The 24,971-nt window shown below is 44.0% G+C and overlaps 1 long non-coding RNA gene across 1 annotated transcript; it reads right to left on the bottom strand.

Moving 5' to 3' along the window:
* Positions 1-21,429: 21,429 nt before the first annotated feature.
* LOC310771289 lies at positions 21,430-24,138 on the bottom strand. Its single transcript, XR_014552405.1, has 3 exons — positions 24,025-24,138; positions 22,908-23,003; positions 21,430-21,777 (listed from the first exon to the last, which is right to left on the bottom strand). It is a non-coding gene; the product is annotated as an uncharacterized lncRNA (long non-coding RNA).
* Positions 24,139-24,971: the final 833 nt, after the last annotated feature.

The raw sequence follows: 24,971 nt of genomic DNA, 5'->3' as shown, positions 1-24,971 counted from the left end.
ATTGTAAAAAGTACGTCCGAGTACGTCTTTGGCAGAGAATGAGTTAAGGTGCTCTGCAGTGATGTCATCTAAGCCACTTGCTTTATTGTCAGCCAACTGTGCAATAGCTTGATAGACCTCAACAGTTTTAATAGACACTGCCTCGTCATGGGCAATGTTTCCCACCTTAACACTAGCAAAGCCGGGACATTTTTACCTACCACAAGGGCCAGAAGAGGGGTCGACTGACCCCTAGTCATTTGAATGAGAGGCTGTGCATTTGCACCTCTTGTGTGGAGTCTCCCTGTCAATTCTATTCAAATGCGAAATGAATTCTATTCAAATGCTAAATGTACTGGCCGGGGAGAGGGGAGGTGTCTCTGCTATCATGGCAAATTTGTCTAGCATGGGTAAACCCATCCCCCACGTGACCTGCTCTCAGACCTGTTCTCAGTCACTATAGTCTGGAGATCGAGCCATTCAAACCGATTTCTAGGGAGTGTTGGGCCCCCCTCGATAGACCACTCCACCAGTCAACCGTCATCCAATCAGCTTGGTGCACAGAGCACATGCGCAGTGCAACAGATGGCGTCATCACTCTGCGACCTTTGCTGTTAGCGCTCGAGCTAACTCCACCTAGCTAACTCACCGAGCTAACTCACTAGGCTACTGCTAGCAACCACAACCGGAGCGCGATGGCTACTAGCAATGTGAACGATTTTTGCAGGTTGTGTAAGAGAAACCTTCGTTCTAAAGGCAAGTTGGGCAGCTGCAAACCACTCGAGAAGGGGGTATTTCTACGCCTGGAGAGGGTTGGTGTGAAACTACACCAACAGGATAGCAAATCATGTCGGATTTGCCAGAGTCTGACTGAGGTATGTACTTGTAACCTAATGTACTAGTGCTGCACGATTAATCTACACTTCCCCCGTGCACTCCCGCGAATAAGTAATGTTATGCGCAGCCAGTTTATCAGATAATTTCGCCGTAAAATGTGTCCAGGTGAGGAGAAGCCCCAGCTTGTACAAGCTGTCCTTTGTATGGTCGCTGCCCGTCCGCTCAGACCCGACTTTTCCTCATCGGCTGTAGTGGGTTAGCGAGGTAACGTTAGCTAGATTATGGGAGCATTTAACGATCTAATGAATTCTAGAAAAACATGTCAGAAGCTAGCTAACGTTAGCCACGTGTAACATACAGTAACTAATATGTTTTATATTATTAGTCATTTGGATTTGCCAGAGTCTGACTGAGGTATGTACTTGTAACCTAATGTACTAGTGCTGCACGATTAACACATCGAGTGCCAGCGACGCCATATGGCGTCATTAGAAATTTACCGTAGGCTGCCAGCGACGCCAAATGGCGTCAATAACTCGAAATTGTTTTTTTGACGGGGGGGTGGTGTCGATCTATGCCTCTTACATCGCCTCTTACAATATGAGAGATATTGAATGTGTCTAACCTATTTTACAGAACCCTTAGGTGGCGACAGCGCACTCCAGATGAGAGAAAGTGGAGTTAAACACACAGAAGAAGTCGTTGGGGAAAAGGAAATCGCATCGCATCCGTCCGTATGCAGCTGCTTCATTGAAGCATAACGTTAGCTGTGCCCCTGCAGCAGCCAATCTGCTGTCACAATTGAGCACCTCCGTGTCCGCTGCAACAGCCCATTCGCATTATCAGCCGTGGAGTTGTTATTATTCTCAACTGGAACGCGGCTGTAAAAAAGCTGGATGTAGCGGACTTTTCAGTGCTGAGCACACGCAGAGCAAACGCACTCACAGCAGAGCAGAGAGACACTCCTCCCACAACGGGGGGGGGGGGGGGGGGGAGGAGGAGGGGGGGAGGTGGGGCACGCAGGACACTACAGCATACAACAGACCCAGGCACTGCAGCAGGCTCGATGCACAGAGAGCAAACAAGCTAGAATAGGCTATCTGATGCCCACCAGCAGTAAATCAAGACCAGCATGAAGGTGTAGGGTCTGCGCACGCAGGGGCCAGCGCTGCTGGTTGCAGCTAAAAAGTATTATTTGGCCAAACAAAATTCCTTTGTTTTCACTCTTTTATTGAAGGAAATTATTTTTGAGGTGTCATTACATCAGAAAATATTAGCAATGAGTCAATGATGTGCTTGAAATGCTTCCTTTCACAAAAGGCTGAATATCTCAGGTTTCTAGAAAAAAATGGCTGTTTTTGGTCTAATCAAGCTATCTTCTCCGGCTCATAACTAAAGAACGGAAAATGGGATCAATAAACTTTTTTTTGCAGGTGATAGAAGAGAGTCTCATCGTTATTTGTGCGTGTTCAGTGTTTACATAGTAATTATTAAAGAAATTATATGACTGTTTTAAAATGCATTGCGGCCTATGTGGCACAGTACAGCACCTTTTGCCCAAGGGCCGTGGCACTCAAAGTGTTAATCTACACTTCCCCCGTGCACTCCCGCAAATAAGTAATGTTATGCGCAGCCAGTTTATCAGATAATTTCGCCGTAAAATGTTAACGGGGATCTATACTGTTACATGTGTCTACTGTACTGACGTCCTCTGTTTATTCTTTCAGGTATTAATTCAATACCCTTCCAATCCAAACAGACCAGAGTGCCATGCCCCACATCAGCCGCAGGTATTGTGGAGAAGGGCAACTGGTCAGCTGCTGCCAACCTGATGAGGAAACAGGCGTGCTTGTTATGCTGGATCCTCCGGCGCTGTTCGCCTCAGGACTTGAAGGCCTAACGTTGTACCATGGACTGTATACATTCTGTGCTAATAATGCTAGCATGCTAACATCCTTTTCACACACACACACTGAATATACCGAAATGCTAGATTTGTTCATGGACTTAACGCTAATGTTAATCAAAAACGGCCGCAGTCATAACGGTAAGGTGTGTTTGACCTAATTGAAATATTAACGTTAATGCCCTCACATTTCAGCGTGGTTACAGATAAACCTATTTAACGCTAGCTAGCTACAGTAGATTTTTGGAGGCTATAGCGTTAACGTGAATGTCATGACATAGTGAGCGTAGTGTTATAATGTATATTATACATAATCCAGATCATATTCCAGATGCAACCTAGCTAGATGTTAAGCTCCACACTGCTGTATGAGTACAATCAAATCTATCAAGCCTTAATATCATATTCCAACGTGAATTCAGCTGAGGGGTTCGCTCCAGAACGAGACTGTTGCATTAAATATTTGTACACGTTACTGTGCAGTAGTTAGTGCAGGCTAGTTAATTGTTAAGGTTTTTGAATTCTAAAAGGCTCACAGCACATGTTGTTTCTGACTTGGATTGATTAATCAAAAAATTCAAAATCTTTACTACTGTACTGTCCATTAATAATGACATCAGGTGACAAGCTGAAATGTCAATTCTTATAGCAAATCTAGGTAAATTTCAGACTTTAACGTAGTGTCTTGTCTGAAGTGAATACAAGTGACCTATATTTTTCAATCCTGTCTTTGAATAAAAGTTGTACATTGTGTTATACTTGAAAACCATGTCTGCTCCCTTATTTGTGTTGACAATTACAACAAATCTGTATGGTTTATCTGTTGGCATTAAACCGTGGTATTTCCTTGGGTGATATTCCATATTTGTCATTAAACCTAGCTGTTCACATCTGCATTTTCTACAAATTGGGCTGAATTTGCAATGATGAATCAAAGCCACGTGAGATATCACAAGTAGCCTACTTTTATTAAAAAACAAAATAAAATGCAGAGAGGTTTCCTTCTCTAACTATTGGTGCGTTCACAAAATATTTACACAATGAGATTTTTTTATAAATAATCATCAATAACGTGGATAATGATGACATCTGCAGCTGCTGGACGAGAGACAGAAGAAACTACCAACCGAAGATTGGAGCAGAGGACATGACTATAGAGAAACTTAACCGACCAGCACTCTGCTTCAATCAATGAATGCTTATAAATAAACCATACACATGAGAATTACCGTTAACGTTACAGCATTTAATAACATAAATATGGTGATATCTGGTGGTCTGAAATTACTCTCTAGCTACAGTAGGGTAACTGGCTCCTATTGTGTCTTATTATTGTAACGTTTGAATCAGCGTTTCATAACTATAATAGCCTAATGTTACTGTAGCCTGGATGACGTTAGCTAATGCTACCCAGCCTTCCATTGGCATATGCTGCCTCACAAATCAATCATTGCAGCCGGACTGGTCATTTGGTTCAGCATCAAAATGGGCTGAGAGATTGAGTAGGCTAAAATACACATGAGAATTACAGTTAACGTTACAGCATTTAATAACGTTAATTTTCGTGTACCCGATGCCAGGATATTTTGTCACTTTGTTTGCATCAAGTTCTCTGGACTTATATACACAAGCTCACAGCGTCCTAACAGGTTAACGTTATAATCTCAGGAGAGATTGAGTAGGCTAAATAAACCATACACATGAGACCATGCCCAAATGGTCTACTGCCCAGAAGCGTCAGTTTACATGTTTGGTAGGGAATTATTTTAATTATGTTAAATCAGCGTTTATCTTCCATAATGCATTAAATCATAATCACAATGCTATGAAGACATTACCTGATCACCACAGAGCTGCACAGACAAGTTTATCAGATAATTTCGCCGTAAAATGTGTCCAAGTGATCAGCTCTGAAGCCCCGGCTTGTATGATCCGCTAAAATCCGATTTCGATATAGGTGTTATTTTTATCAAAAGACCTAGCATCACATTATTCAGTTTAAGGATCCTTATGTGGAAACATTTTGAGAACCACTGTTTTGAAGTACTATTACTATAGCTGTTTTCATTCTCACATGACAATACAACAGAATAGAGTATCAAACAAAAAACATTTTTATTAACAGCTGTTTTTCACTTGAATTTCCTCAACGTAGTTGCATAGCCATATAGCTAGCCATATAGCTAGTAGCTAGCTCGGGAGCTATGCTTTAGAGAGGCCAAATGCTAACGGCTAGGTAGTGCTAAGCCGCTGCAGCTGTTACACGTCATTGACAAAGACGCACTCTCTGATTGGCCAATCACGGCAGGACTGATGTTGGCAGTCATGCCGTCACTCATTGGCTGCGGGTCTGCGTGGGTCTTTCAATCGCCCCAGAAATCGATTTGAATGGCCCGGAGTCTAGACGCTAGTGACTGGGAACTGAGAGAGCAGGTCACGTGGGGGCTGGGTTTACCTAGGCTAAAATTTGTCCTCCACAAGGCCGGCAGCCCTTGTGCTCTTGTCATCAAAGCGTAGATAGCGCATGATATCGGTCTGATTTTGAAAATGTATGAACACAGGGTCGTACAACAGACATATTTAGGAAAAGTCAAGAAAGTAGGGATTTGGAACTCGATCGAGTGCAAAGATATATTTTATTTTAACTCACAGGGGTCACGTGACCCCTTTGACGGCCCTTCTAGTGTTTTAAAGGGATCGCTTGTCACACAATTAAAAAGGTCAGAGTAGTGTTGCCTCCACAACTCAGCTATGTTGTCTGTACCAGAGACCCCCTCTATGGTGCATGGCAACAATGTATTGCTCCTGTTCAGGGCTCTCACCTCCTTCCAAAAGCCAGTGACATTGTTACCAAGCAACTTCTCAGCCATAGAGTCAGCTCTCATTGCTTGTTCATTCTTACCTACATAGCGGACTGCATATTTGAACTTAGCATTTGTGCTTTTTTTGTGATCCAAGACAGGACCCTGCCTAGGCCTACCCTCCAAGACCCAGGCCCTATTCACCTTATTCTTTGCCCACACATGGACGCTTCCGCATTACGTCATTTTGTAATAGTATTTCCGTTTTGACTTGCCAAAAACTCTGCAGGCAAGATGGCTGCGCACACTCCGCATCTAAACTGGCAGAATTACTCCCCCATAAAGTAACATATCTTGGCCAATACGTATGTAACATACAAAATAAAACAACCCGTAATATCTTAATTTTATGTAGAATGCAGAGGATATGTAACCGTTTAGTTAAACTTGCATTCCAGGAATATTGTGCTCTAAAGATGACGTTAGTGGAGTCGAGGCTGTTGCGTCCTGAAACGCACATAGTTTGCACGAGGCGTAACCTATGTGCGATTCGAAATAACGCATCCGAGATAGAAAACGTTATGAATAGCCACGTTATAAAACAACAACCTAACGCTGGTGATCCGTATGGAAACAGTGTTACTCGAAATGGTTAAAAGTTATATCAATTTGGTCATTCAGTGGCATTTTACTGCCATATAACATAACTAAGTAGCAGCTGATATTAGCCACAGTAGGCAACTAGCGCTGAACCGGAAGAACAAATACGTTTGTGTTGAACGCGGAAGAGAGAAAAAGTGGGCGTGGTGAATAAGGTGAATAGGCCTCCTTAGCCTCTGTATGAAGTGCAGCAACATGCTTATTCCAGCCAGGCTTGATGTTGTGTGCCTTAGGCTTGGTATTGTAAGGCCTACTGGCCTCATACACAGCTCCCACAATACAGTCATACATGGCACAGAGGTCTTTACGGTGTGACTCATTTTTACAATTGACATCAGCACACATAACAGCACCTAAGGGTAAATATACATTACTCAGAAGGTCATCAGTTTTCCCATAGTAAGATAACACATCAGCCCTGGATAGCTTAGCCCAGTCAATTCTAGCCTTACATGCACTATAAACTTCATGAGCTAGCTCCGGGAGATTATCTATGTCCAAACCATTGAGATATAATATGAATGGAGGGAGTGTCCCTATCTCCTCCCTGTATGTTCTTTTGAAGCCAAAATCCAGCCAGATCACTGAACCAGAGTCTGCGCAGTAGCGCCCTTGATTGAGAACCTGTGAGAGCTCCACGCCCCTCTGAACTTTCTTATGTAGAGCTGCTGTTTCTAGAATGCGCACAGTGCGTTGTGTATTTATATACAGTTTAGCTCTGTAAATATTACACTTTAAAGCCCCAATCAGTAAGATTTTTGACATTTTTTACTGTAATATAACTGCTTTTTAGTGACAGGACATGGTAGATTGACTTTTAATAGGGAGACCCTCGTCTTTATTTATCCCACACCGCCCTCCATTGGCCAGCACTGGGACTAAGCAGTTTGTCTGTCACGTCCCGTAGCAAGAAAAAAGAAAAAAGAAAACCATGCGCGCATGCGCTGTACAGCGGAAGCGCTGTGTTCATGAAAACGAGGAAGTAACTCGATTCGGATTTGCTACGAAAATGATGTTTCACGGAACTATGGATTATTATTTCATCACGTGGTGAGTACCCGATGTCACAACATGTACATAGAGCTTCTGGCGCTGTGTTTTGTTGACTTTGAACGGCGATATCGTTATCGATACTAATGCATGCAGAGGGCGCAGTGGAAAACTTACTGATTGGGGCTTTAAGTTGTAATATTTTTTGTCTCGCCAAAAGTAACCAGGAAGAGTCCCACTATGAGATCAGTTTATCAAAATGACGCCTGTACGAAAATCTGATTTTGGTTGTCGGAGATTTTAGACCTCCAGGCTGCTGAGTGCTCTCAGCGCTCTCAGCCCGGGCCGGAAGTGGAGGCAGGCCACTCACTCACCTTCAGCCTCACTGGGGGGATTGCTGTGTTGACTAAGCTAGCCTAATGTTTCCGTGGCATTTTGATTAATTTTATGATTACATTTCTTTTGGCGCAAATGTTGGTTTAACATATCTAACCGTGAGGCTACGTTGTTGTACCGCCCCGGTACAGTGTGTGGGCAGCCCAACCTAACGTTAGCCCATAGCCTTGTACCAAGACGCTGATTACATTACACTGCAATGTAATGCAGTGTAATGTAATCAGCGTCTTGGTACAAGGCTAGTTAGCCCAGTGAGTGCGTGAGCCAGGCTGCCTGGTCTATTGCCTGGTATATCGTTACTAAGAGAGGAGCTTGTGAAGAACGAACATCCCCACAGACCAAGCATTTCCCCCAGATATGCATATAAAAATGTTTGTTGCTTTAATAGCCTACAAAAAATAAAACGTCTGTTTGTATGTCATGCTAACCCATTAGCGATGAGCTAATGGTGGTTGTGTACTACTAGGCCTCATCTCATCTTATACCCGGGACGGGAGTTAACGTTATAAAACACATTTCCTGTCAGTTGGACAACCTGGTCAGTTCTGAAAATATGTGTCTATTATTGTGTTATTCCAGCTATCGTTATCGGTTGTTAAGTTATAGTAATATGAAAAACAGCCGACTAGCGCAAGCAGCTAATGCTAGCCTGCATGTTAACTCATTCACCGCCAGTTTAGGACTGCCAATATTTAGCACAGGCCAAAGATTTTCATAATTGTTGGTCATCTTTCAAGACCCACAGTAAATTATCTATTAGCACCAGAGTGATTTGCAATACCTCAAAATGAAGATGTACGTCTCTGGGTTCACCAGGGAAAAAAAAGTGAGCTTTTAGCATGTTCTGTACTCTACTTATAGCCATTTATATACACCCTGTTTTCCCCCAAAAGTTCTCCCTGAGAAAATAAACAGGAGAAAAGGCAATTTTTGTAAAAGGGCACAATCTCAGGCAGAACTCACTCTCAATTCTTTTATTTTGAACTGTATTGACATCAGACATGTAAATATGATTCGTTAGGACACAAATGACAAAAAAAAAAAATATATATATATATATATACACATGAAGTGCTTTTTTTTTTACATTCAACAATACAGTTTACTCTGTGTGAGTGTGCAGACAGACAGACAGACACACCGACAGACAGACAGACAGACACACACACACACACACACACGATCCCCGATCCCCCTTTTAGATTTCTAACCCCACATAGGATAAGCAATAACCACGCCCTGTGGCGCTGGGATTGGCCAGGAGCAACACTGGAGGGCACGCAGCCCAGCGATTTCATGAACTGAATAGCTCTTGAGAAAGGACAGCGGGCTGCTGTGACTGCCGCTTATGCCTTGTGCCTTGCTGTTGTGTTTATTTTGCACCCATCCTCGTCCATGTCTCCCTGTCATATCCTCCCTGCTATCTGATCGTTCCCGTTTTCCCCTCGGCTATTCAACACGTCCTCACCGCCCTCGCAAACTGATCGATCATTTCCTCATTCCTCCGATGATCAAACACATCTCTTGATTACTTTCTCCCGGCTGGCACAGAGGAAGGCGACTCCAGCTCGTGCAGCGCGCCGAGGCGCGTTTCAATGGCGTTTCTCCTGTCTGCACAAGGAAGCGTTACCCGTTTTCTGCTTTTCCTCTTGCTCAATTTCAAAACAACAGCTGCGGTATGTGTTTGTTCACGTGTTGTCTTAGATGCTAGGGACCTGATACCATGTGACAGGCTGGGGAAGTGTTTAAACTACGCCCTGCAGTAATAAAAACAAAAACACGTCAAACACGTCATTGGCGGGGAGGGCTATTTCTGATAACACGTCAAAGACGTCATTGGCGGTAGGGATGCAGGGGTTAACCGGTTTGACTATTAACCACGATTTAAAACGTCACGGTTATATAACCGCAGAGGCTCCGCTACACTGAGTGTTTTGTTTCACAACAGTCCGTCAGTTTAAACTCCCATGCGGCGCAGACGGCGCTGGAAGGAGAGGAACCTGTCTCTCGCTTCGTTTCCGCACGGACTATTTAGCGGAGGCACCAAACACAGGCAGCTGCCATGTCTCCCAGTAGTAGCTAGTCTGTAACCTAGCCATGGATGCCAGCCCAACATAAATGTTGCAATACATGTCCCGCAAGGTTTCTGAGATTAGGGGAAAGTCTGAGCTGGTGTTACGTTAAACCAAACGTGGGGAAGAGGCAGCGGATTTGTTTAGCGTTAACATACAGTCATTGACGTTAACGTTAGCTGTTGTGGCTAATGTTAGCTAGCTGGCCATGGCCTAGCGTACATAGTTCCTCAAGCTCGTTGTGACCAAACATCCCCGCATTTAAAGCACTTCATGCTCCCAGCGCTGGCCTAAACCATAGAGAACCTCATGCTTTACATGAAAAGAAACATCAAGGGTTTGTGTTAACTCCAAAAGCAACCCGCTAACGTTACATGTAGGCCTAATAACGTGAAGCTAACGTAGCTAGCTGCTTGGCAGTCATGATCTGACTGAGACAAGGAAAACAAATGCGCACATTTACATAACAAACACCAGTCAACACCACAGAGTGTCCTTTCTTTAATCCAGAGGGAGCATTTTCCAGTAAAAAGTGAAACGACACATGATGGCTTATAGTGAGGCTTTCCATGCCTGCCCCATCATCACTTCAATAGAACTGACCCCAATGCAAAATTCATTTCAGACGGCACATTTAGTTGCCAGTAACATGCCAATAAGAGTCTAAGTTACTATGCCTTTTGTGTTTTTTCTGCAGACTAAGCAGCTATAGGCTTTCGCTTCTATAAAGTAATAATAAAATATTTTTTGTATTGACTATTGAGTAATACAATCATATTCTATATCAGAAATGTTGTTTGTTTTATGTTCACAATAGTGATGTCAGTTAGATTTGATTAGGTCAGAGCCATGGAATATTAAATCATCCATCTTTGCTCACTACATCTGCCCTTTCTTCTTTTTTTAATCCCAGGTGTGCATAAAATACAGGTTAAGAACTTATTTTTTTAAATACAAAAATGTGAAAAAAGTAACATAGTATGTTTATCGTATCGGTTATTGGCCAGGAGAATATTTATCGGTTAGCGTAGGCCTATACTATCGGCTGTAAAAATCCATATCATGCATTAGTATTCCGGAAGGCAGCAACTGTTAAGATTGTGGGGGAAATACAATAAAACCTCTATTTAGAGAATGCTCATGTGATTTTTATACGTCCATAACAATAATCGTGAAACCGTGATAATCGTGGTTTTTTCTCAGACTATAATCGTGGATCAAAAAAAATAATCGTTGCATCCCTAATTGGCGGTGAATGAGTTAAAACCATTGTGTAGCCTACTTATAACGTAGCTGGAGTAACTCATAAAACACATATTTTCTGAACTTACTTCAGTCCCCAACCAACGTTAATTCCTCGCGCACAAATCATTTGTTTTCATTCCTCAAAACAATGTTCTTTTTATTGGGGTCCATTGATGTCTGGTAGCCAGCACAGCCAACATGAGCCACCTGACTTCCCGGGAGCGTTAGATAACATGAAGCCGTGTGTGTTCTATGATGTGCAGAGCCTGTCCAGCCAATGACGGCTTGAGACTGGCTGCCACAGCTGTCAATCATCCATTTTTATCCCTTTTTATATGTCAAATAACTACTTAAAAACAAACTGATCAGAAAAATGACCACTTGCACAGGCATTAGCATGATAATGACTATCTAAAATGATACAAACCACCTTTGGAAAAAAATTATCTGATGCATACTGTGATTATTTCGGTTGTGATTTTCCCATCCACTAACGTGGGGAGGCGGGCCTTGTGACCTAATACTGGATTCAGCCGTCAGGGCGGCGATCTAACATGCAGCGGCTTCACTAAACGGGAGGTGAAATGGCGTCCATCTTATATACCGTAAATTCCGGACTATAAGCCGCGGCTTTTTTCCCGTTTTTTGGCCCCTGCGGCTTATATAACGGTGCGTCTTATCTATGGATTTTTTCAGAAAAAAAAAAAAAAATACAAATAAAATCTCTTTTTTAGCACTCTTTCTAACTATAAATCCACTTCTGTTTTAATTTCCTCTCTTGCCCTCTTTTCACCACACCGCGGACACTGTGTGCACTGTAAAAATAAACAACGGTGGTGTTGTGTTATGTTGTTTTGTTGAAATGTTACGGTAATACGGTAAATGGGAGCTTCTTCAAACAGCCATCTCTTTCCCGACAATCCCCTCTGTGCGTGACCACTTACATATGGTAATTACGGTAAGCAAACGGCCACTCGGCCATCAACTCCCTCCCCCGACTACCAGGAGAAAATCACAAACTTCGGCGAATTCACACAAAGGAAGATCAAGGAATATTCCATCGAACCGGAGCAGATCATAAATATGGATGAAGTGCCTTTGACGTTCGACCTGCCACTCACTCGGACTGTTAACAAGAAGCGCCCTGGAGGATTCTTTCACCAAAAAAAAAGCTTTGCTCGTTCTCGACAGCATGAGAACGAGCAGTAGAAGCAACACTCTCACTTACCATGGGGAAGGTACGCAGAAATTCACACGACAGCTTTCAAGTTGAAAGCAGTCAATCTCGCATTAAAAGAGGGAAAGAGCAGCCGCGCGTAACCTGGGCATCGATGAGTCAATGGTGAGGCGTTGGACGGTGCAGCAGGAGGAACTGTCTCAGCACGGAATATTATAGGAGTGTGAAAACATCCACAATCACCAACGGGTTCCAAAACGCTGGACTGCTGCGGGATGAAGAGGATGATGCCGCCACAGCTGGCGCTGAGGGCCGTCAGAGGCTTCAGAGGCTGTTCGATGCCGACAGTGACGAAGAGGAGTTCGTTGGTTTTGAGTGACAATGAAGGAGAGAGGAGAGTGGTTGACGAAGCCACCCTGAACCTGTTCGTTTCCGACACTGAAGATGAGGACTTTGGTGGTTTCAGTACGCAGGAAGAAGAGGAAGACGAGGATTAGTGACTTGACTTCTCTGGTTACAGGTTTGCTGCACATATAGCCTATTGTTGTGTGATTTTGTCTGGGGATTAGTGACCTGACTTTTGTTTTGTTTTGTTGAAATGTTAATAAATGGGAGCTTCCCCAATCTTTCCCCAGCCATCTCTTTTCCGACATTCCTCTCTGTGCACGAACCCTTTCATATGGTAATTAAACATCAAAACACCCGCGGCTTATAGACCGGTGCGGCTTATAGAAGAAAAAAATAGTCAATTTTGGTCCCGCGGCTTATAGACCGGTGCGTCTTATAGTCCGGAATTTACGGTAGGTCGATGGTCCAAACACATAATGATAATCCAATCTTATGATCAGTTCATGAAAAGGTTTAAACTACCCTGTTTAATCTGATTGAGGTGTTTATGGAGCATTTTTAATCCGTTTGGGCTTTTAAACCTATTACAATCTGATAGGCTCCATGTAAACGTGCCTAGTGTGACCTGACCATTCAGGGAGTCACATCGGATTGGGTTGAATGGAAAATCACAATAAGATCAACATTTAAAATATCATTCCATATTGTCACACCTACAGGTCATGGTATGAACCCCACATTAGAAAATACACATTGGAGAACATCATAACCAGAAATACAATATAATACATTTACAGTTGAAAAATAGTAGCAAAGTAGCAAAAATAACCCCATATATCAGGGGGGGGGGGGGGGGGGTGTCATTTTAAATAGCTTAAACCTGCAAAATCAACATATTGGTGTTTACTGCAGATTAGGGTTGTCCCGATCCGATCACGTGATCGGAAATCGGGGCCGATCACGTGATTTTCAACTGATCCGGATTCGGGGGGAAGAGATCGGATTTTTATGTATAAAAACAATGATAACAACGTCACAAAACAAATATGGCAATTCTCACATTTCAGTCATCCAAATAAACAATCTGTCATTTATTTTATCATTGCAATTTGTCATATTCATCGTAAACACGAGCCCTCTTGCGCAGCAACACACGCAGTTTTAACTTTAGTAGTGAGCATTGATAAGAAGCGACAACTAATCTATTGCAACAGCGCACAAGAGATCGGCCATTTTGGGGCGCAACAAACCTCTGTGCTATTGTCCTGTTGTCTGCGGCGCCAAAATGGCCACGGTTCTATTGTCAATTGTCGCTTCTTTCCTTCCATACTCTTTGTTTAGTGTTCGACTAGCGACACATCAGAACGCGATAAAACATACAAAAACACATGTCCAACCATAATAACTAGATGGTCGCACAGTGGCTAAAACAGAAACAAGACGTAACGTTAGTTAGGGATCATGATTAAACTCACCTAGGAGTCGGACTAGGAAGAAAAGCCAGAAGTGTTCTGCACTGCCTGCCTGCATCAGTAAAGTTGCCATAATGAACATGTCTTTTTGTTGTCTGCATTCCGTCTGTCTTGTGAATAAAATCTGTCGTTCCTCCATGTTGTCAGATGAAGTGGCCGGACTGCACTCGTCTCACAGATAAAGTTTCAATCATTTTAATCCACGCAGACTGTCCTCAGTGACTCTCCATGTTGTCTCACTTGTAAACAGAGCTGCACCCCGCCCCCATCTAGCAAGCATGCTTAATTCTATTGATGTGGCTCATTGGCCGAAACTCGAAACAATAGCAGACAGCCAGTGAAACGCCGCATGCAAATTAATACCAGCCCAGAGATAGCCAGAGAAGTCAGTGGGTCCCAAACATTTCTGGCTTCAGTACCCCCTTTCCCTGATTTCTGAATCAAAGTACCCCCTTTACCATAAGCTGTAAAGATATTTTATTTTGTTTACTTGGTTTAAAACCAATGCTGCACTAACTGAGTTGTGGTTGTGATAAAAGAGCCGTACAAAGATGTCATATTGGTTGGTTAAAATAAAAACACTTAAACACTTAGAAGAAAGGGGGGAAAAAGCATCCAAGTTGTCCCAACTTGTTGTCCCAACTATTTCTGCAATGCATTGCAGAAATATCGGATCGGGACTCGGTATCGGCAGATACTCAAAATCATATGACTCGGACTCGGAGGCAAAAAAAGGTGATCGGGACGTGCAGATACTATTCTTTGCTACTTTTATACTATTTTTCAACTTCTTCAATGTATTATATTGTATTTCTGGCTATGATGTTCTCTCCAATGTGTATTTTCTAATGTGTGGCAGGTTGATTAATGTGTGACAATATAGAACATTTTAAATATGTTGACATCTTTAGTGTGATTTTCCATTCGATTCAACCCGATCCAATGTAACTCATTGATTGGTCAGGTCACACGGTTTGCCTGTGTGTGTAGAACTTCTAACTCCAGTCAAACCAGTGTGCTGTTAGATCAACCCTGAAACGTTGGCTCTGTTACTGTCTCATTAAACCAGCTGGTATTTCCCATTCCAAACTCGTAGGAGCCTCGCAGCCCCGACCTCAAAAATCCAAGATGGCTCATCTGCGCAACAACAGTAGTTATAATCGTATAAATGCTATTTAGCACTTCTGTCTTGTTTGTGTCTCATTAAATCAGCTGTACACACAGCACGGCCTACTTCTATCTGTGTGGACATGTTGCTGCAGTGTTTGTATGCGCAAAATGCCACGAAATGCCTTGTTATCAACTGTTATTGCTAACAACAGGCCGATGTTCATCATCGGGGTCAGAGTCAGAATCTGATTTAACTTCATCATTCCCAGCTACACTACGATCTGTATGATCATTTTCCATTTGTACATGATCTGATTCAACTTCATCATTTCCAGCTACACTACCATCCGTATCATCACTTTCCATTTGTACATGGGAAGCTGGTTGGGAAACGTGTGATATTCTGAAGGGTGGTTCCCTATTCACACAGTGGTGTAAATTTTCCCTTTGATTATAAAGAGTTTCCTCATATTCCTCAATGATATCTTTCTCGATGCCCCTTACAATTCTGCTGACTCTACATCTCTTAGCCCAATAAGAAGTCATCTTCTTATAGAAGATCTAACTTCTTTCTCTTTCTATTAAAAAAAAAAAAAAAAAAAATCCTAAACTAAACTCGTTCCTTAAGAATCTGTAGTTGTCATAGACTGTGCTCTATAGTTGGTTGTTCTATTGCTGACAAAAAGTGTGTTATTGTAAGTCGCTTTGGATAAAAGCGTCTGCCAAATGACGTAATGTAATGTAATCTTAAGTAAAGAGAGGTGGTGCTACTATAATTGGAATTATTACTTGGCCTTGTGTATTGCAGCGAATCCTCTCAACTCCTTGTATCACAACCCTGAAAATGGAGAAAAACAAATCAGAATCAAAAATAATGCATAAACTAACATTAAAAATATATCAGCCTTCAGGTGCAATGCAAATATGACTACATTGACAAAATCCTGCCTGCGTCTACTGAGGATACGTCCCAGTTATGCATCCACGCAATGTTTTTTCTTTATTTGGTCTATATTATTTGGTATATATTATTGTGGATTGTTGTGCAAGAGCATATTGCATTGATAGAGCCTAATTGCTCATGGTTGGATTAGGGCTGGGCGATATGCTGTCAATGTTTTGGGTCAGACATAAGCCTACAGGAGCGACGTGATGACGTGGACACGTAGTCAGTGAGGTGTGTGTGTGTGTGTGTGAGAGAGAGAGGGGCGACGTGATGACGTGACACGCAGTCAGTGGTGTGTGTGTGTGTTTAGCCTAGCGAAACGCTAAGACTAGAGAGAACTGAAAGTTACTTCAGTTATCAGAGGAAGAGTTTCATGCGTGACAGTGAAGCTGTACATTATGTTCGCTGCAGTACTGAAATAAACGGTCCGTTCTCCACTGCGGAATTGGTCCGGACTAATCGCCACATGAGCTCCAGACGGCCGGCGGCCCGGGGCTCGACTCCGCTGCACCCACCCCGAGGTGCAGCGGAGTCGGGCTCGCAGCACCGCAGCACGCACCCCCCTACAGGCCCACAAGCTACGTGTGTGCCTCAAGAGTCAGCATACCAGCTAATAATGTTAACAAGCTACAACCTCCGGACTAAGTTGCCACGGCAATAATTCACGAAGTTAACATTTAGTCAAACGATGACAGCCAGATGATGGTATCTCAAGGGGATAATAAATTATAATATCATAACGATTTACCCGTTTGTCTGGCTAATGTTAGCGTTAGCTAGCATCAGCCTTTATGGGGCACATAGCATGCTAGCTGCTAACGTTAGTCGACAGCAGCTACAACCTCAGTTGCCACGGCAATAATTCACAAAGTTAACATTTAGTCAAACGATTACAGCCAGATGATGGTATCTCAAGGGGATAATAAATTATAATATCATAAGGATGTACCCGTTTGTCTGGCTAATGTTAGCGTTAGCTAGCATCAGCCTTTATGAGGCACATAGCATGCTAGCTGCTAACGTTAGTCGACAGCAGCTACAACCTCAGTTGCCACGGCAATAATTCACAAAGTTAACATTTAGTCAAACGATGACAGCCAGATGATGGTATCACAAGGGGATAATACATTATAATCTCATAAGGACTTACCAGTTTGTCTCCTGAATTTCCACTTTCCTCCAGGGAGCCAGAGAGCCAGACATTGCCCATTGCCCGCCAAACAGTTTTAACTCAAGTCCCGGGAGATCTAGCTGGTCTCGCGAGCTGCCCCCGCCTACCCTCGCAAGGGGGAGGGGGCCCACAGCAATCAGCCCACCACACATTGAAACTATGTCATTTTAATGTTGACATTTCAACATTGAAAAACCAGCATCTATACAATGTTGATTCAACAACATTTTTTCAAACGTTGAAATGGTATCTGTAATTTAACATTGAGTCAACATAGATTTTTCAACCTCAACCACAAATAACCAATTTGACCAAAATTCAACGTTGAATTAACGTCTTTTGCTATCTGGGTTGTTATCAATTGTTATTGCTAACAATGGCTAGCGAGTGAATCTGAGAAGTGAACAGTGAACTTCCCAGCTCAACTTTTCTGCAAATGGAATGCTAACAAAACGGATGTTTAAGGAGTTGCTCCAGTTTCCTCATTTGCCAGGCGCTCATGCTCATGTTGGGCTCTCTGTTAGAGGGACACATTCCTGTGAGAAGCAACAACACCAAGCGAGGCTGCAATGAGGATATTGAAAGACAAAATCCTACATGCCATCCTATTTTAATGTTATTTGACTTTCTTTATATATATACTGTATATATATATATATATATATATATATATATATATATATATATATATATATATATATATATATATATATATATATATATGACACACACCGGTAGGCTATATATATATATGTATGTGTGTGTGTATAGGGGCATTAACATGAGAAATGACCAATCACAGCAGGAGAGAGGGTTAAAAATAGGGAGACTCCTGCAAGTGTTGGCAGGTATGATGTCAAATGTATGGCCCTTCACTTACTTTATGTAAATCAGTATGGTGGAAAGAATTGCCCACTCCTACAGTGCCCCTGGGCACTGTGGGGGTGGGAGGGAGGGGTTCCCCCTCTCCTCTCCCCCTCTCTCCCTCTCCTCTCCCCCTCTGCTCTCCTCCTCTCCCCTCCTCTCCTCTGGTTCCCCCTCTCCTCTCCCCTCCTCTGGTTCCCCCTCTCCTCTCCCCCTCTGCTCTCCTCTCCTCTCTCCCCTCCTCTCCTCTGGTTCCCCCTCTCTTCTCTCCTCCTCTCCCCTTCTCTCCCCTGGTTCCCCCTCTCTCCTCTCCCCCTCTCTCTCCTCCTCTCGCCCCTCTCTCTCCTCTGGTTCCCCCTCTGCTCTCCTCTCCCCCTCTCTCCCCTCCTCTCCTCTGGTTCCCCCTCTCTCCTCTCCCCCTCTCTCTCCTCCTCTCCCCCTCTCTCCCCTCCTCTCCTCTGGTTCCCCCTCTGCTCTCCTCTCTGGTTCCCCCCCTCTCTCCTCCTCTCTCCCCTCTCCTCTGGTTCCCCCTCTCTCTCCTCCTCTCCCCCTCTCTCTCCTCTGGTTCCCCCTCTCCCCCCTCTCTCTCCTCTGGTTCCCCCTCTCCTCTCCCCCTCTGCTCTCCTCTCTCCCCTCCTCTCCTCTGGTTCCCCCTCTCTCCTCTCCCCTCTCTCCCCTGGTTCCCCCTCTCTCCTCTCCCCCTCTCTCTCCTCCTCTCCCCCCTCTCTCTCCTCTGGTTCCCCCTCTGCTCTCCTCTCCCCCTCTCTCCCCTCCTCTCCTCTGGTTCCCCCTCTCTCCTCCTCTCCCCCTCTCTCCCCTCCTCTCCTCTGGTTCCCCCTCTGCTCTCCTCTCTGGTTCCCCCCTCTCTCTCCTCCTCTCTCCCCTCTCCTCTGGTTCCCCCTCTCTCTCCTCCTCTCCCCCCTCTGGTTCCCCCTCTCCCCCCTCTCTCTCCTCTGGTTCCCCCTCTCCTCTCCCCCTCTGCTCTCCTCTCTCCCCTCCTCTCCTCTGGTTCCCCCTCTCTCCTCTCCCCCTCTCTCCTCCTCTCCCCCTCTCTCCCCTCCTCTCCTCTGGTTCCCCCTCTGCTCTCCTCTCTGGTTCCCCCCTCTCTCTCCTCCTCTCTCCCCTCTCCTCTGGTTCCCCCTCTCTCTCCTCCTCTCCCCCCTCTGGTTCCCCCTCTCCCCCCTCTCTCTCCTCTGGTTCCCCCTCTCCTCTCCCCCTCTGCTCTCCTCTCTCCCCTCCTCTCCTCTGGTTCCCCCTCTCTCCTCTCCCCTCCTCTCCTCTGGTTCCCCCTCTCTCCTCTCCCCCTCTCTCTCCTCCTCTCCCCCCTCTCTCTCTGGGGGTTCCCCCCACCCACCCCCATCTGCGGTCGCCTTTTATACACGTCCCAAACAACGCAGGACAACGTGATTGGCTGGCTCAGATTTGAACAGATCTGAGGCAGCCAATCGCGTTAATCCTGTGATGACGTAATGTCCTGTGCCCCATGACCGGATGGACCATATGGACTTCCTCCCCCCCTGGCTGCGCTATCATAGCTGCTGACTGTTACTGCACTATCCGTCAGATCCCTTTGCAATACATAAAGGTACATGGACGTTACTCTGCAGAAACTACAGTAACAAAATCACGAATTGCTCTGTTTTATAGGCCTGGCCTAAACATGGTCGTCCGTCCGCCTCGAATTGGAGCCGTCTCGCCGTCTGGCGGCGCCAGCGAGCCCTACATGCTCGGACGCCACTACACCCTCCCTCCTCCTGTGGAAGCTCCGTGTGAAAATGGCGGAGATTGTGTGCCAGGCAGTCTGAATGAAATTGAATGTAACATTCCCAATTCTATGTATTAAATTCTAAAAAACGACCCTCAACATTTGGGAAGGCTAAGCCACACAACTAGTTCGTTATAATCTAACATCCTGCCTTGAAAGGCGACTTTACGACGAAGAGCCAAGGCAACGGCCAATCACAACTCTCCTGCAGCTGACGTCACGCACGTATCGTCGCCGTGAAGTCACATTTTCGAGCAGCCCCCGTCAGCCGACGGCGCCCCCTCCCCGTGCGGCTGAATTATGCTCACCCTGCCGTGAAGGGCGCGGGGGTGGAGCGAGGGGCGGGCGCGTCAAATTACGTAAATTTGTTGGGCGTGGTTATTCGCTAGCTCCAACGGCCGCTCGCGTTGTGCCTGATTTTTTTTCTAACAGCGCGAGCTTCTCTCCAAACATGTCCGCTTTCGAGCCACTGAACCCTGAACTATGAGCTGTGTTTTCGCCACATTTCGGAGGGCGGGGCGAGGCTCTGACGGACGACCATGTTTAGGCCTTAAAACGTATTCAAATTAATACTGGAGAGCTTTGTGTCCAACTTCCGGTCAGGCATGTTAACTAGCATTTCAGTACCTACTTTAAGATTAAAGGTCTTTGCACACACAGTTCGCTTGTTCTTCATATGCGTTTTCTTAATCCGTCATCTGAAAACACAGACGGGTCCCAGCTCGCAAAAAGCTATTGACTGATGCGAAAAACACAGAAAATCGAACCTCGTCCGAAAACTTAAATGACGGACGGACGTAATTGTCGGACTCGGTGTGTCAATGATGATCGCACACCTCGCGGGCACGCGCCTCAAAGTCCGTGAGTCTGTGAGTGCGGACATTGAGATTGGGCCACACAAATGAGGTCGTATTTTTTTTTTTTTTTCATGCGTCAATTTTGGATGAAAAAAACTGACTGTGTGTGCAAAGACTAAGAAAAGAAATGACCTTCAGGTGTTGATGAGATGCATGTGGTTTTACATAAACCTCTTGCTGAGTGCATCATGATAAGAACAGCTAAGGTCTCCTCTATGATTGACAGCAGGTGTTACAGGTGTTTCTCCATCTACTGGCAGTGTGAAAAGGTTTAACAGCAGCCTCTAAATTTCACTTGATACAAGGCAGCCTAACCCAGAATAAAATGTTGGCAGGTTGCGCTTCTGCAATCCACTGATACGTAGAATACATGGACTGTATATAGAATATCACATTTCTGAAGTAAAAATACACTATTATCACCTCTCTAGATACGTGTAATCCAGAGATCACAGGTTGTAAAATAGCCTCACCTGTGTCGTGACAATACTTTCAACACCTTCCGACAAAGCATTGTTCAGCTGTCAGCAACAAAGACTAAATAAAATAAAAACACCCATCTAGAATCTTATGGATTAGCACATTAATGAGAGACAAACTGGGTTGCTGGATGGGAATAATTTTACTTTCATTTGAACAAAGCACAGTGAGAGAAAGACAGAGGAGACTGTTCAGATCATTCTCACTGCTCTCACTGTGGAGCAGACTGGATGTAAAATATATATAAAGAATAAAGACTAATATTAATATTATTAGATAGTATTGAAATGCATTATATACAGTAAGTAATATGTATATCTGCCAAAAGCAAATAATCAGTCTGCCTGAAAAATAATGATTTATTCACAACATAATATTTACAGTACATCAATTCTATTTGCAAAAAAAGAACAGCGAAATTAATAGAATTTAAAGTTACGAGTATAAACAGTATAACAGTATAAAAGTGCCACACAGCCTTTCAAGTCATTAGGGGAGACAGAGGGTGTGCTGCTGGCTTCAAGACGGTACAAGTCAAGCTGCATCTAGGATTCAGTCTGGAACCGACAGTCCGAGGGAGAGGAGCAGGGTTGCCAGATCTCATGAGAGAAACAAGCAATCGAAGCGGGGAGCGGTGTCAGTCTTCAGACAGCAGCCGGTGGAAATGATCCTTCCTCCTCCAGCGTCTCCCGGAAATCCTCCTAAACACACACATACGAGAACACACACACACACACACACACACACACACACACACACACGAGAACACACACACACACACACACACACATACGAGAACACACACAGACACACACACGAGAACACACACACACACACACACACACACACACACACACACACACACACACACACACACACACACACACGAGAACACACACACACACACACACACACACACACACACACACACACACACTAGACATCAATACCACAATAATCACAAGGAGTTTTATTCCATAGACTGATATCATGTGGAGTAACTATGAAGGTATAATCAAGGTAAATAATCATAGTTTCAGCAGCTGACCAGATGTTTGGAGAACAGGACTAGGGTTGCAACTACCGATTATTTTCATTATGGATTTATCTGTTGATTATTTTCTCGACGAATCAATTAGTCATTTGATCTATAAAATGGTGAAAAATGGCGATCACTCTTTTCCCCAAAGCCTAAGGTGACACCCTCACATGTAAAATGGTAAATTAACTGGATTTATATACTGTAGTGCTTTTTGGCAGTCTGACGACCGCTCAAAGTGCTTTACAGTAATGTCTACATTCACCCATCCATGCTCACATCACACACCGTCGCAATCTGCAGTCATGCAAGGTGCCAACTTCCAAAAATGGCCACTTGAGGCTGGCTGCAAAAGGGAGTCATTCCCCATTCACCTCATGTTAAAACGCCTGACTTTACAGCAGAAATAAACATGTTTACAGCCCTGGCTGGTACAAAAAACAGTTTTGGTCTCTATAGTTAAGTTCTAAGCCAACTGTATGGGGGGCGAAGTTCTATCTAATTCACCCGTTTAGAGTAAAATAGATGATAAAAAATAAAGGCTTGGGCGTGATTGACAGGTCGCCTGTCCAGTGATTGCGCAGCTCGCTGATCAAGGACCAATATCGCCCTTGACTATTTCTCAGAATTCAAAAAACATATTTTATTCATGGTAGGAATGGGCCTCTATCAAGAAAAATAAAGAAATAAAAATAAAAATAAAATAAATTAATAATAACAATAAAACAAAAATCATCCACAAATGAAACAAGCGGGTAATAAAGGTGATGTCATGTGATAGCAGTGACTCACAGTGGTAGCCAGTTGATCCAGGTAGGGGATGAGCCTCTGCAGCTCTGTGTCCTCCTGCGCTCCAGACCAGCTCGTGATGGGCATCGTGTTCCTCAGCTACAAAACAAAATAAAAATCACCCTCAATTCATACAAACGCTCTTCCCTCTGTACTGAGGTGAGATAAGAGGGAGTTACATTAGTACACCACCTCAAATACAAACGCTCTTCCCTCTGTACTGAGGTGAGATAAGAGGGAGTTACATTAGGACACCACCCCAAAAGGTCTCTTTAAAAAACACAATTGTAAGTCTTCATGTTTGGAATTCATCTTCTTAACATGACATTTTTCGAGCTGCAAACTGTGCTACAATTGTGACTGAGACGGATAAATGAAATTTAAAATCCCTGGAAACCAAAATCCACAAAAACCTTCTAACTATTAAATTTAGGGTCTTATGTTAGTAATTGTGTGCCTCAGAAAATGGTTGACATTACTTTCAACCCTAACCCCAAAAATCAACACTTTTCTACAAGGTCTGGATTTCCATTTCCTCATTGAAGAGAGCGGTGCGCGCGGTGCTAAAATGCATGATCTTATCACGTCATAAGATTTAATCGAATCACACGCATGCACGCACGCGCGCACACACACACACACAAGCGCTGTGCACTCGCAGCGGCAGAGATCTCTTCCTCTCTGTCAGTAGGCTATGCGCCGAGCAACACACGCACACACGCGCGCACGCACGCACACGCACATGCACACACACACACACACACACACACACACACACACACACACACACACACACACACACACACACACACACACACACAATAAATAAAAATAATTAATAATAAAAAAATATTTCTGGTTTCCAGGGACTTTAAATTCTTGGTTGATACTAATTGAGTCCACATTAGGGCCACGGACCTCCATTTGATGAAATGTTGTCTCTCGGACCCAAATATGAGAATATTTGTATTGTCAGATATGATTTTGTCCAGAATTCCATCATGTGTATTGTAGGTAGAGAGATAACAGTGAAGCTATGATCAAACCAGTCGTTCTGATACATTCTTTAATTGTGTTAGCTTCTTGTAGGTGGGTTGAGTAGGTGGGTGTGGGTGCTTACATGGTATGGGTAGGTGTGGGGGGCATTGTCCAGGACCACCATCTTGGCCAGGTCTCTGCCCAGAACGCCCAGGTCCTTCACATAATGTCCCAAGACACAGATGCAGTCCTCCTGGGGCCTGTACTACAAAGCAAGATTAGTGGTTTAGCGAGGTAACTTCAGGTTTAAACCTGGTTTGGCCGTACTACAAAGCAAGTTAACTTCTTACCGACATATATTTCCATAGCAACTTATGCTTCACACTTAACCTGGTCCGCAGCAGGTTAAGTTGCAAGGATAAGATTAGACCTTAAATACACCGCCCACGAACCAATCAAATCAGCAGTTTGGAAAAATGGCCAACCCCTTTCTGGACGAGGAAGGAGCACAAATTGTAATGTTGAATTAACCAAGGACTAAAGCCTTGCACTTGTTGCAGGCTACATTTTAATTAAGCCCTACTTACCACTTTGGAATATGTTTTTATATATTCATTTTTGTGCTCTCAAGTAGCCTAGATACGTTGTTTGACCCCGCTGATCGATTGCAGCTGAATAGTGAGTGGAGACATATCACTAAACCGGCATAAAAAGGTTACATAAACGTCTCCAAAGCGCACGGTGCCGTGTGCGCAACGGAGCTGAGACTGACGTTGGGTTGGAATTGAAATGGTCATACAGCCTACTACATCTAAGCAATTTAATATGGGATCACCTGCACACAGGCGATCCCATATTAAGATGATTCATATCTAGGCTACTCCTGCATTTTGCAGCTGCAACTCTGTTGCTTTTGGCCTGTATGATGTGATTGAACTTCATATTTCCAGCATCATTATATGAAATATGGAGATATGCGACTCTGCTGACATTACAATAGCCATGTGACCACAAAATAGACTATTTTTTAAAAATGAAATCTATGCCCGCACATACCGTGTCGATTCAGTTCAGAAGCATTTATTTTAT

The sequence above is a fragment of the Poromitra crassiceps genome, assembly GCF_964638095.1.
Source record: "Poromitra crassiceps genome assembly, contig: HAP1_SCAFFOLD_501, whole genome shotgun sequence".
NCBI classification, from domain to species: Eukaryota; Metazoa; Chordata; class Actinopteri; order Beryciformes; family Melamphaidae; genus Poromitra; species Poromitra crassiceps.
This window is presented reverse-complemented; position numbering and strand designations above follow the sequence as displayed.